At 46.9% G+C, this 14,645-nt stretch overlaps 1 protein-coding gene across 3 annotated transcripts in view; it reads right to left on the bottom strand.

The window, feature by feature from the left end:
- The window catches only part of LOC133355385 (FERM domain-containing protein 4A-like), a 308,322-nt gene that overhangs the window by 244,771 nt on the left and 48,906 nt on the right, over positions 1–14,645 (bottom strand). The gene's annotated exons all lie outside the window — the stretch shown is intronic.

The raw sequence follows: 14,645 nt of genomic DNA, 5'->3' as shown, positions 1-14,645 counted from the left end.
TAAGGCCGCATGGTCCGTGCGGACAATAAACGACCGACCGTACAGATACGGTCGAAATTGGCGGAGAAAAAACACAATAGCCAAAAGTTCCCTGCGAGTGACGCAGTAACGGGTTTCCGCGGGAGACAAAACTCGACTCCCATACGCCACCACACGCTCAACACCACCTTTTGACTGGGACAACACCGCCCCAATACCAGTGTCACTCGCATCAGTATCCAGAATGAAGGGATGTTCAAAATCCGGATAATCCAACGTCGGCGCAGTAGCCAATAAATCGCGCAGGCTCCGAAACGCCGCCTCCTCCGGCGGTCCCCACACAAATTTATGCCCCTTCCCAGTAAGGAGATGTAAAGGCCTGGCGATAGTAGCGAAATTCGGAACAAACCTCCGATAATATGAGGCGAACCCCAAAAACCGACGCACATCACCCACCGTGGCCGGGGTTGCCCAATCCCTGACACACGCAGTTTTCTCTGGATCCGTGGCCACCCCGTCCGCACTAACAATATGTCCCAAGTATCGAATGGAGCGTTGCAGTAGATGACATTTCTTAGGCTTGAATTTCAAATTAGCAGAACGCATTCTGGCAAACACAGCCTCCAACCGCAGTAAATGCTCATCAAATGTGCGGCTGAAGACAATAATATCATCTAAATAAATGAGACATGTCTCCCACTGCAACCCCGTCAACACAAACTCCATCAATCGCTGAAAAGTGGCAGGGGCTGCATTCAACCCCATCGGCAGACAGTTAAATTGGAATAACCCCTGCGGCGTACGGAAAGCTGTCTTTTCCCGCGAGGGCTCGTCAAGGAGGAGCTGCCAGAAGCCCGAAGAGAGATCTAGCGTTGAAAAAACTTAGCCCCTGACAAGGCGTCGAGAGAATCGTCCATACGCGGCAGGGGATACGCATCCGCCACCGACACTTTATTCAACTTCCGAAAATCGACACAAAATCGCAATTTACCATCCTTTTTTTTTAACCAACACAACAGGCGCGCCCCACGGGCTATTAGACGGAGATATAATATCCGCTTTCAACATGTCTTCGACCGCCCCTCGAACATGCTCACGCTCAGCCGGACTCATCCGATGCGAGTTCAAGCGGATAGGGGCAGCGTCCCCCGTGTCGATATGATGAGAGAGCAGCGAGGTGCGTCCCAAGTCCAAATCGTCCGAGCTAAACACATCGGAATAGCTCGATAATAATTTATGAATCGCACAACGCTGCTCGGCGGAAAGGGCCGAATTTTCCCCACATAATTCGGCGATCCAACGATCATCAACCCCTCCATCGTGTGAAACACCACCCACCAGCCCCCCGTCCGGCAGGTCACTCTGAGCCGTAAACGCCGTAGTGGCATGTGCCACAACGGTACCAGCCGGCACACACACACTTTCAGTACTCGCATTTAATACCTGCAAAAACGGGCGCTGATCTGGACGGACAATAGTTTGCGCCCCCACCAGCGCCAATCCGCCCGTAACAGCGGCAGACGGCGACAGCAAAATCCCAAAAGCACCCTGCCGACCCGGAACCGGCTTCCGGTATCGTAAGGGAATGAGCATCTGCGAGCCAGGTGGAATATCAACCGAAACTTCCGATAACGCCTGCACCTGGGCAACCGGAGCCGGCCGCCCCCAGGCGGACTGTAAGAACGCCAATTTCCGGCCCCCTGGTAGTTCAATGCAATTTTCATTAATTCTAATTAGAATGGGCATCTTAGCCAAAAAATCCGTACCCAACAGGCAAGGAACCGCCAGGGACCTCGAAATTAACACAACACCCGAGGCCGAAACACCTCCGATAGAAATGTTAGCGTCCACCTGTCCCACGATGCCCATACTACCCCCGTTCGCAGCGATGCAGGAAGCGTAAGCCGGCCTCACGGCCCCCGGTGGGATGTTCAAAAGATGGAATATCACGTCCGAAATAATGGTCGCGGACGCCCCGGAATCCACCAAAATACGTACATCCACCCCTTGGATCGACCCCGGTACAGTGGACGAACCGGTAGCAGCCGCGACAACCCGCCGAGCCAGCTTACGCCACTGCGTTATCGAGCGACAAGGCGCAGATACTGGCCTCCCGTATTTTACAACATCCGCGTCGCATAATAACGGCGATGAGTGAGGTGTCAGGCCTTGCCGGGTGTCTGGTGCGCACCGACTTGCCTGTGCCGGAGGGTCTTTCTTTGGGGCGTCCGCTGTCGAGGCCTCCTGCTGGGGCGGCCCCGGAACCCGGGCCCAGCAGTCCCTGGCATAGTGGCCCCGACGGCCGCAGCGGAAGCAGTCGACGTCGGGGCGGCGCGCAGCGGGCACCCCGTCCCGACGCGGCCGCACCGGCGGCGGAGCCCGCGGCCCCGGCCCGCTCCGGGCCGGCCACGGAGTGGAGGCAGCCGACAACTCCTTCTGGCCGGTCGCATCCGGCACGTACACGGCCTTCGTAGGGTCCCACCCTACGGCCCCCCCATCGACGACAGGACCGCCCGTCCACGCCGTCACCTGTTTCCAGCGGCGGAGATTGAACTGTGCGTCCAAACACTTGGCCGCGGTCCGGGACGTGAGTTTTTCGTGACCGCACGCCGGCATAGGAATGCCGAGATCCCGGGACAACTCCAACATCTTCCCCAAGATGAGTGGTTCCAGCAGGTCAGGCTCCGTCTCCGGGTAAGCGGCCATAGCGAGTTCCAACACGGCGCCCCTGTACGCTACAGGTGACTCCTCAGGTGCACGTTGCCGCTGCACGAATCGGCGATGGGCGTCATCCGGTGGCTCATACGCGTCCGCCATTTCATCGAACACCCCTCGCAGAGTTTTCTTCTGCCCAGCTTTTATAGAGCGAAAAAAACGAACGGACTCATCATCAAGAAGAGTCGGGAGCACCTCCAGTGCCTCAGCGTCCGTCCACCTTGCCGTACGTACCGCCGCCAAAAATCTACAGGCGAACGCACTCCAATCGCCCCCGATGGAGAACTCTTTGACGGTTGTAAGGTGACGACTGCGACTCCTTGGCTTGCTTCCGTCCGTCGCTGACTCTTCCGGCGGTAAGTTCAGCAAGGCGTCGCAACGCTGTGTCGCCAAAATGGCGGACGATCCTCGCGGCGGCCCCAAAATGGCGGCTTCCCGCCTTCCGTGGTGCGCCACGCCCAAGATGGCGTCTTCACGCCGCGTGGCCGATGGCGGCGCCATCGAAGACGACCCGGGCTCCTGCCGATCACCACCATCACCTTCCAACGCCGCCCTTGGCGTGACAAGGTCACACAACTCTGTGATGACGGTTTTTAGGGTTGCCAGTTGCTCCGCCATCCGGGTCCATCTTAAATCTTCGTCCTTCAACGCAGATGGGTCGGACGAAGGGGCCACCTCCTCGACGCCCGGGCCCTCAAGGATCTCTCCCTCCGCCGAAGTGAAGCCGACCGCAGGAGGAAGATCGTCGTCGTCCGAAGATGAAGCCGACGCCGGGGATGGAATATTCTTTTTCCTCAGTTGTTTCGCCATGCCGTTTCACTTCTGACTCCAGTGTAATAAAAAGACTCGGACACTTCTTTCTGTCTTCGTGTCTTTTATTGGGTTCTCGTCTTCACCCACACGGCACTCTGTTATAACTCTGTATTTGTAGCCCCCGGCTATTCACTGCTATTATAGCTTCTTCTTCCCTCTGACTCTCTGCTTCATCTACTGTAACCTCCTCCCTGCAGACTCGCTGCTGCCTCTATGCAGACTCCCGCTGCTACCCCTATGTGCAGACCCTCTGGCTGCTACCGTATGCAGACCCGCTGCTGACTCTGTATGCAGCCCCGCTGCTGACTCTCTGTGCAGCCCCGCTGCTGACTGCAGCCTCCTCGCTGCTTCGGGTCGGTCACCGCTGGCCAACGGTGCCGATCCTCGCTCTCCCCGTGTTCGTGGCGATCTCGCCACCCTCCGCTTCGCCCTTCGTGGCCTCTCTCTGTTCCTGGTTCCCCGTCACTCCCCATCCTCTTCCGGTTCCCCTCCTTCTATACTCAACCCCTCTCCCCCCCACGTGACCTAACTCCTCCCCTCATGACGGCACCTCCGGAGGGCCGTTTACACCCGCATTACACATGTATTGCCACAAGTACGTGTCGTTAATGCAGACTTGGTTATTTGAAATCGGGAACTATTTAGTGTTTGAACATCTTAAGACCTCCCGTTTTACTGCCAGAAAGGGTAAAAAAAAAAGCCAATTCTCAAAATTTTTCATGCTTCATTGAATTTCACGACAGGTTTTTTTCACATTCTCCTCTGGGACAATGTAATGACTAAAGCGTCGGGCCTTTTCATCACCGTAGTGGCATTTACTCCAGACTACAAGTACGTTAAAGGCAATGAAGGTGTAGATTATAGACAATTACATCTCCCCTGTGCGTACGCGCATATGCATCCAAACATACCATATTATGGACGAAGCACACGATATGAAGGTCTCCGGCGTCTCGAAGTTTAAAACACAGCTCGCATTCATTGGAATTCTTGCCATTTAAGGAAAGCCTATTTTCACCGACCGCTAAATAGACCCACCTCATGATACTTATCCAACCTGCCAATCTCAACCAATCAACAACCAGCAATCAACGTGGCCGTCCCCATGACCCGTCTTGACACCTACTTAAAGACCCTGATCAAGAAATTATCTCGGAGAGAGGAGCTTCTGCTTGCGCCTGATTTACGCTGGATGCAATCTCCACCGGCGAAACGACGCCCCGTCTGTGAAATCGTGAAAACGTTGCTTGCTTTTCGACATTGCGCTTTTTTTTTTGCTGCAAAAGCAAATAGATTGTCACATTAGCCCACGCGACAACTTGATTTTATAATTTTCTTTGTCGGGCGGTGGAGGTTTATGGTTGAAAATAATAATAATGGTTAAATATCCAACCCCAAAAAAGATGATAATCAAAAACAACACTTGGAGTTTGCAGTTTAGTGTTTGGCGCCTTTGTAAGCCTGTTCCAACAGGCAAAAAAAAAATCTGGTCCAACCCATGTAAGACTAGGCTCTAAGGAAAGCTGTCTCGGGTGTGGACCAATCAACTTCAAGGACAGTGCATATATTATCAGAGTTATGTTTTTGTTTGCATTATGGCTGCAGGTATCGTGGTCTATGCAAACATGACTCCTTGTAAAAAAAGGTGTCATTTTTGTTGCCAGATAGAAGGGTAAAAAAACAATTATCATATTTTTTACTGGCAAATGAGGTTCCAATGGTGTAAATGCTTACCCCGAGCTCTCATACTCTGATGGTGCATTGTCTTTGAGTTGTGCGCCTTTTGGCGTCATCTGGTCCAATCCATGTGAGACTAGGCTCTAAGGAAAGCTGTCTCGGGTGTGGACCAATCAGTTTCAAGGACAATGCATACATTATCAGAATACCTTTTTTTGTTTGCATTCTGACCACAAGTATTGTGGTTAATGCAGACATGATTCCTTGTAAAAAGGTTTCAGTTTTGTTGCCAGAAAAAAATGGGAAAAAACCTATTCTTATATTTTGGTACCGGCAAAGGAGGTCCCATGATACAACTATTTTGTTTCATCAAACCTATGTATTTATTACATTCTACATTTCTTTTTACTATTGACAACCAAAGAGGGTGCAGGCTGCAGTGAAGGTTAAGAGCCACTGGTCTGGACAAAACTGTTGCTTTCACCCCCCGATTCCCGTTCCTCACCCCACAATGCCATACGGAAGAAGAATAAGAAGACCGGGCCTGATAGCCTCTAAGTGATTTCTGCTCTACCCAACCAGCTGACACTAAGCTCAGAGAGTACACAGTTTAAAAAAAAAAACATGCCTCCGAGGGGGATAACGTTCAAAGCTCTGCACAGATTAATTCAAGGATCCATTTGATGCACTCAAATCCGCTGGCCATCCTACAGCCCCACGGATTTTGGCATCTTCACAAATGTGTGTGAACCACCAACACTTGCCTGACATTCGGAAATGAGAAAGTTCAAACCCTGGTCGGGATTCGGCTCCAAGTTAACGCGTTCATTGACAGCTAAACAAACGCACGCAAAGACTCCTTGTTCGTAATTTGACACTGCCCGTAACAGACATTGTTGAAAATGACAGAACATCTCAAATACCCGAAGGGCATTTCCCGTTGCATCGATTCAATTGTCAAAAGTACAGCATTGTTACGTTTGATTGATGCGGATGGCGTACGTCCCGATTTCCCCCGCCCGATATCAACATGCCATCCCGACGAACAGCTCTGGCTTTGTCAGTTTCAAGCAGCACCAGCGTAAGGAAGAGTGCTGGACCCTGCACCACATAATGTCCCTTATGGCCAACCCACGTTCAATCTCCTACGCAGTCTAATCTCTGCTATGGTGACCCCAATCCCCCCCCAACCCCCTCCAATCCAAGATGAGCTGGCCGCCAGGCCTCCTTGCAACGCTCAGAAGATTACTCGAATCAACAGCAGCTCAGCAAAGCACGAGAGAAATACACGCACGTTAAGCAAAACGATGAATATTTTCTGGCAGTCCACCTGCCTCCGGCGCGTGTGTCGCGTGTCTGGTGACATAGCCACGAGTACCAAGTCAGCTGCTCAATGCAACAGGGGAGTCGCCGCAGGGCGGGCATTCATCTGCACAACGGCGCTCACTGGGAGACGAAGCAATGGGGCGCCTGCTTACGGGAGTGCGCGTGACAAGGAGAAGAGGGTGGGAGGGGGGTCCCCAATGCTGAAACGCAGCCACAGCCCCCCACGCAGCCACCCACCCCCCCGATGTGTGTGTGCAACGCGGGTACACACCACACACAAAGAGGGAGCCGCAATAGAGAGAGTACACACACACACGCACACACGGAGCGGTGCCGTGCATTCCGGCATTCCGTGCACAATGAGCCAATCTAAAAAAAGGCAGAATTTGTAAAATCTTCCGACAGCGAGCGTGCCCCCCCCCTCTCCACCAGAATTATTCGGTCCTTCCCGAGCCGAGCAGCAGGCGTGATGTGACGAGTGGTCGTTCACCGGAGCTATGATGTCGACACTAGCGCTCGTATCGTGTCCCGTAAAAAAAAAAAACGAACCTCCACAAAACGATGGCGCGACGTGGCTGAAGGCAGTGCGTGGTCAACACGTCACGCGTTTTAATATCATAGCTGTCAACCCATATGGTTTAGCCCGTATTCTTGTACGGGGAAATTGAGTTTTTAGGTCCATTATGGCGAAACAAATGATTTGTCTATTTGTTTGTGTTTCTCCCTTGTGATTTATAAAGGCACGGGGTGATTAAAGAGTTTGACAGGTATGTAATGTGTCGCGCATCGATACAGATTTTTTGATTAAAGGTGCTGCCCTGCAATTACTTGCCCAGGCCCACGGCTGGTGGAAAGGCCTCCACTAGACGGAGCTCCACACCGACTCGAGCAGCTGTTCCCCAACCTTTTCATTTTCTCTATTCTGCGCTCCTATCGTGTTCTTTTGGTATTGTGGTGCTGCACTCTGTTTGAGAAATTTGCTCCGTTGTTTTAATGCCGTGCCGGAAGATCGAATAAAACCTGCCGACTATTACGTCCACGGCAGCATCCAAATCAATGTAGACTTGAACCCTTTCCCGTTCTGAGACATCTGCAAGTTGCAGGGTGGGTGTCCCGTTCACCGCCGAATCTCGAAACGCACAAGCGGCGCAGTGTTAACTTTATTTAGAGAGGCGTAGTGCCGTTGTTTTTAAAGATATTGTTCTGACCGCAGGGAACTGAAGCGATATGACCACACTATACGATAGCTGGCGCCAATCTGTGCCACACGCCCTCCTGCATGGCCTTGTCATAGCCTCGGTACCAATAAAGTTTTTATTTTACGTGTACATCATCGGACGGAATCGAAAGAAAAACTGATGACGTACACATACGTCATCGGAATGGGAAAGGTTTAAATGTCATGCTTCTGCACTTGAATATATTTCTGAACATTCCTATGCTGGGTGACTGAATGGCCTCGCTGGTAGCGCACCCGCCCATGGACTAGCAAGCGTGAGAGTTGAACACGAATTAATGTGGCGACATTCACCTACAATTTAGAGCTCGGGTTTAATTGATCACTCCTGAGAACACTGGCTATACCAATGGATACAAGTCAGCGGCTATGAGATTGGCAGTACAGAAATTGATTTTTAAATTCAACTCTGCAAAGCTTTGAATGTTATCTGCTTGTACGCATAGGAGGGATTTATTTTTCCAAGCCTTCCAGTCTCTTTCCACATGTTAAACTCTCTTTAATGGAATTTGGCAAAGTAATCCCAATGTATAACCTTCTTTTTTTGTTTTGCTCAAGGCATTCTTGGGCGCATTATTAATATTATAATAAAAAGAACAACAAAGATTGAATCTATGAGTTTCCAAAGCTGGTGGGCTGTGAGCTGGCCCATTAGATGAATGTGAAGAAAATAGATTGCCGAACTATCCTACCGATTTCTGAGTGATACTCTGTCGAACTGATGAGTTTTGTTTTGTATCCACGTACTTGAACTTTATTAGCATTCATTAAAGTAACAATTCAAATGGAATGACCTCCTTTAAAAAGAACGGTCACAAGATTCTATGAAAAATAAAGAACTATCATTATTGGCAATCGTGGGTTCTTAGCCCCTCCCCATTACCGCTGAGCCAACTTGCATTTAGGTATAAATTCAAGGACATTCCAGCAAAACACGTTCCTTCGGAATGGGCAAGTAGGAACATGGTTGGACAGCGCATTCGTGCGATCCGTGTGATGCGTCGCAAGCTGCGTGGGGCGGCGCGTCACGTGGTGCTGAGCCCGCCTGAAGCGCTCTATGAAATACAAATCGAGGGCGTGGCTATGCACGACAGACAGACAAATAATCCCTGGTGGGCAGTGTGGAACTGATGTTCCTACCTGTAAAATACTGTTGGTTAACTCTCATAGTTGCTCTCGCTCGCTTCCCGAACTTCTGAAAGGACTGTCAATACATTTCGCAGCTGACAGGAGGCAAATAAAGCACTTTTAGGAATAATTGTTGTGGAATAAATAATTTAGTAATGCCGCTTTTTCACTAATTAATTTTACTTTTCATCCCATTAAAATATCTAGATGTATATTCTATTCTACTGTGTGGCCTAGCGTGAAATACTGCCAGTGATTTGGCCTGGCTTGAATTCAGAATGATTGCTTGTTTTTTAGCTAGCTCATTAGGCATAATTGGATTTTTTAAAGAGCCTTTATATTGCATGGCATTAAGCTCCCGATTTATTTATATATTTGGTTATTTATTTATTTACCCACCTCCTAAATTGTTTAGTTGCTTGTTTGGGAATGAATAGTCCATTGTCTACATTGTAGCACTTTGCAAACATGTTGAGGATAACATTAAAAAATATAGAAAAAGATTACCTTGTGGCTAGTATACAGTACAGGATTGCACACCGCAAGGTCAAATGTAGTGGAACAACTCTGTAATTTTTCTATTATAATCTACATAGATTTCATAGCTTCTACTTATAGGATTTTGATTATAACCCATTTGAATAATACTACACATTTGTAATTAAACTATGACCATTTATCAGGATAAATATAGTGGGGGTTGTCTGAGACGAGTTAGCTACACAAAATCTCATATAGTACACGCTGCTTTAAATATTTAATATCCTATCAACGAACCCTACTATATGAATGCTTCCTTGTGAAATGTTTGGCAAACACCAACTTGAAAATATTGTATAAATGTTATATATCCGTGCATGATACAAAGGTCGGTCAACATTCTTTATTTACAACAACAAACGAATTCGAGAGCTAAATACTGTATAGACTTTTCTTCATACTACTTGTGTGGGCGATTGAAAAGTCTATTCTTGGAACCTTCGGTCTACATTACATCATATTGCGAGGTTGAAATGTATTATTAAATCGATTCCTTGCCAGTAGATATATCATTCATTCGCCCAAGAACTCCAAAGAGTGCTAAGTACTAAATATTTTATATTTTCAGGAGTGTTCACCATATCCCTAATGATAGAAATGAAAGTCAAACGTGTCACAAGCAATTTTACGCAGTTCAATTAAACATTTTATATTGAGTTAGCAAAAATAAAACTGTGAACTTCCTGCCATTAAAAAAAATAATCTGAAATTGTACATACAACCTGGGTTCACATTTATTACGGCTGTGGCACCGATTGTGTCTTCTACACATTATACTAGTACTGTATTGTGTCAAAGTATTAAAAAATAAATTGTTGTAATTACTTTTTTGGACGTTTAAACCTTTTCCTTTTATACCTCTTCTTCATTTGTTATTTCATTGTTTTAATTTCCGAGGGGTTCATTTACTCAATAATTGCTTTAAATACGATCTAGCCCTTCACGTGAGTATGCATATAATTGTGATACAGCATTGTGAGATGCATAAGAGGAGTTCTGCTGTTAAATATATTTTTTTTATCTATTTCGATTTGAAGTTTTCGTGACTGCAGGGATCCATACTCTTTGGTTCTTTCGGTAAAGTAAATTAAATAAATTTATTTTCTACCTACGTAGGTAGAAAATAAAATAAATTAAATAAAATAATTTAATTTTATTCCTACGTAGGTATAAAATAAAATAAATTAAATTAAATAATTTTATTTTATACCTACGTGACTTTACCGAGAGAACCAAAGAGTATATTAAATCTAGTCACCGACCGGCTTACCGACCCAGCCCTGAGGCAACTGATTGTGGGCTGCTGCGTATTTAAAGATGTTTGCCTTCAGCGTAATCGGAAATTACATCATCACCTTGTTCATGGATAGAAAACCACCAAATAAAAAAACCCATCTTGATTTCTGTCCAAAATTCTGTGGATTTCTCTGATTCATAAAACAAATTGCCGTAGGTGTATAGAGACCGATAGCTCCCACCGTTTCTCTGATCCTGGGCATCAGCCACCCATTGCTATATTATTAATCTAACTATTTTACATTTTACCAGGTAAGACCCACTGAGCTATGTAGCTCTTTTTCAAAAGTGGCCACAAATGATAGCTAAAAGAAGTGTCTCATCATGTGGAAATGTATAGCAGCCAAATACTCTAAACGCATGTTTCTAAAGGTGGAGTGAAAAACCAGAGGATCCCGGAGGAAAATCCACGTGATCATGGGAAGGAGAGACAGAGAATATGCAAACTCCAAATATACACGTGTCAGAGTTGGGATCGAACCCACAACCACCGGTATACCGGGCGAGGGAGTTAACATCTCACCACCGTGGCGCCCCCACGGGTTATACAGTAAAACCTTGGATTGCGAGCATAATTCGTTCTGGAAACGTGTTTGTAATCCAAAGCACTCGTATATCAACGCACTTGTATCTCAGTTGTGATCACGTGATGCTCGGCAGACAAAGCGTATACACGTACCACTCGTATTGCAAGACCTCGCTCGTTTATAAAATTAATATTTATTAAAAAAATTGCTCGTCTTGCAAAACACTCGCAGACCAGTTACTCGCAATCCAAGGTTTTACTGTATTTGAGTCTGCGTCAGCCTCTGCTTTGCTTACGCAGTCACCTGCTGCCGTGTGCGATGGGTGAGTGTATATCCCGTCCGCCCGCCCGGCAGGCCCCGATTGCATTTCTCATTGGGTCTCCAGCGAGATGGAGAACAAGAGGAAGACGCCAAATTCGATAATTAACAAACAAACAAAAAACCCCAGGCAGGGTCAAGACGTGCCCACTCGCACGTTGCACACAAATCAGTAAAACAACAACACCGACGAGGTTTTTTTTATATACGAGGGCTGTGGAACGACTCATCTCTTGTTCTCCCGGCACATTAAGTTAACGTTTGTGGCGGGCGCACACGAACCGCACGAAGTAAATTCTTTTGCAATCGCCTGAAGCCTTGGGGGTCGTTTTTACGCCTGTCTGCTTTCGTCAGCGTTAACATTCGCAGTAGGGAAGCATTCCGGTCTGCAAAGCATGCTTGTGTGGCCTGCGTGCCTTTTAGTCGCCGGCATGCAGATGTTGAGATTAAGGCCACTATAGTTCTAATGCATCACATGCAGATTCATTCCTATTTCTAATGGCGATCGGAAAGGCAGAGCGAGGATTTTTTTTTATGCTTGAACAAGAATAAGTATTGCAAAATATGTGAGAGGCTGTAATATTAAAATATATTTAATCGTAAGCCAATTAAACTCGACCTTACTGGTGAATGACAGTCTTAAAGCCAGTGCCGTCGCACGCGGTGATAGTAAAATTAACGTTTTTTATTTAAAAAAGATAAACAAAACAAAAAATCTACAACATTTCAGGCAATGGCCCCATTTTGTGTGATTGTTGCTTCGTCACCACTGGCAACGCCAAGTAATGCATTTATTTATCGAGGTTAAAGCTCGTTGACATGTCTGGGTTGACGTCAAATGCTAACTATTATACTTGTATATCTGCAAGATAATTATTGTCATCATGATTATTGTTGCTGTTTTTGTCACCATCGCAGCGTCTGCTCACATTGTTATGAATGAATGTCAATTGGTGGACTGATTGTAAAATCGTTCTTTCATTTCTTTCACCAACATAAAATGTATAAATGTCACTCAAGGGGAGCGCGATGGAGTGGGGCTCATTCACTTTGGTGACCCGAAGCCGATGGTGGAAATTCCACGTTCCTATGGGGGGGGCGGGGGGGGAGATGCCTTTAAAAAAACATTCCACGCGGGTGTTAACAATTCTGGTTCTAGTGATGACACTCGCATCCACGTGGTGCCGTGCGGTACGTGATGCCCCACATTTACCGGAAACGGTGTCGTCTGTTGACAATCCTGTCCAGGAAATAAACCAACGATGTCAAGCAAACTGGCTTGGGTGGCACGTACACTACTGGACTACTGGACTGCCCTTTCCAACTACACACACAACGTGTATGTTGATGAAAGCCTCCCCATGCCGTGTCGGTCACGGACGTTATTTGACCAAACCCTGGTGAGTTTGGATCGGTGAACAGGACAGGACTGGTTCAGATGTCACCGACTGCTGATATTAGCCACAGCTGGGAATTAAACTGTGGTTGCAAGGGTTCGTAGCGCAGTGTACACACCACTATACCTCCACTCGACCCCCTACAGAAATGGAAATATCGAGTAATTTATTTGTAGCCTGCAGGTTGATATGTTAAATCATTAAAATTATGCTCATTATGTAAAATGCAGGAGGCTAATGAATGAACTTTAACGATGTAATGTTATGCCGGTTTTTATTGGAGCCCATCACCCAATGTGCACGCACATGCAGAACGCACGGACGTATTTCAATTAACGGAGAAAGTGCGTAAAAAGAGGTGAGTTTAAAAATGACCACTAAGTTATATCAGAGAACTTTGCTTTATATACTTCAACATCCTCGCTCAATCTGCAGGCAAATGCTATTTTTAACTGCGCAAGAAAGCGAGGCTATTTGCCGAATAACCGCTGAGAATTAAAAATTTTCTATTGGTGATATTGTGCAATTCTCTTTTTTTACAAATATAAATAAATACATCTGACACTCTCGCAGAGGTGGGACAAAGTCATTGTTATGCAAGTCCAAGTCGAGTCTGAAGTCATCAAATTCATGACTCGAGTCTGACTCGAGTCCAAGTCACATGACTCGAGTCCACACCTCTGCACTCTCGTTTACTGACAAGGACACGGCATGACATCCAAAGGCCACCTAGAGCCCTCAAGGTGTTATTGTTCAATAACATCACAAAGACACGAGCCAGTGTTGAACTTGCACTGCTATTGCAAAGGTATTGCTTTTGCCAGAGATGAAACTACACATGACGAGTGTATGGAACTGCTGTCACACGGCGTGGACTTCCTGACTCCGTTGGAACAAAGGCAAACGGGCATTCGAATGGTGAAATGAAATTAACCCCAAAAAAATTGCGTGATCAAGCGTAGCCTAATTAGGTCCATTCGACCGAAGCATCCTCAAATATACACACTCGCCTTTTCAAGTGTCATGGTACAGTCCTTTAAAGTTTGCGGAATTAAATGATTTTCAGACAGAGCACAGGGGGCTGACAGCAACAATGAATTCATACGAACAGCAATTTAACAAGCCACTGTGTGCGGCATCTGTGGGCAGTGGATGACAGAGGCCAGAAACATTGCACTGTTAACACGGCAGCAGCATGACCCACCACAAATGAAATTGCCGTTTATTAAAGGCGGAGGTTGGGGGGGGGAAACGCGACTTGCAATTGACATCCTGCATGCTGGCACTGATCACTGCACGGCCGCACACAGGGAGCTTTAATGTGCGTCCCAAATAGGCGGGCGCGGAACTCCGAATTGTAGTCTCGTAATAACCACGCTTAAACTAAAACGTGACATAATCAAACGACGGCAATTAATTATCCAGGAAAAAAGCTTCGCTGAAAAGGTTGTTGTTTTTTTCTTGCAAGATTCCGCAATCTTGATTTGTAGCTTTCGTGACTGCAGGAATCCATGCTCTTTGATTATTTCGGTAAAGTCACGTAGGTAGAAAAATAAATAATGAATTAACGACGTTTCAGTCGCAACACAAGCAATCGTCATCAGGTGGAAATAGATTATGCATTTGGATAATGTGGGGAAACTCCATGAGCGAGCACTTGTTTAAGTGGGAATAAATAAACTACTATATCCA

Source organism: Lethenteron reissneri, chromosome 51 (genome assembly GCF_015708825.2).
Source record: "Lethenteron reissneri isolate LAM-NWPU_2019-01 chromosome 51, ASM1570882v1, whole genome shotgun sequence".
In the NCBI taxonomy this organism is placed as follows: Eukaryota; Metazoa; Chordata; class Hyperoartia; order Petromyzontiformes; family Petromyzontidae; genus Lethenteron; species Lethenteron reissneri.
The sequence above is the reverse complement of the archived record's forward strand: the minus strand, read 5'-3'. Positions and strand labels throughout refer to the sequence as shown.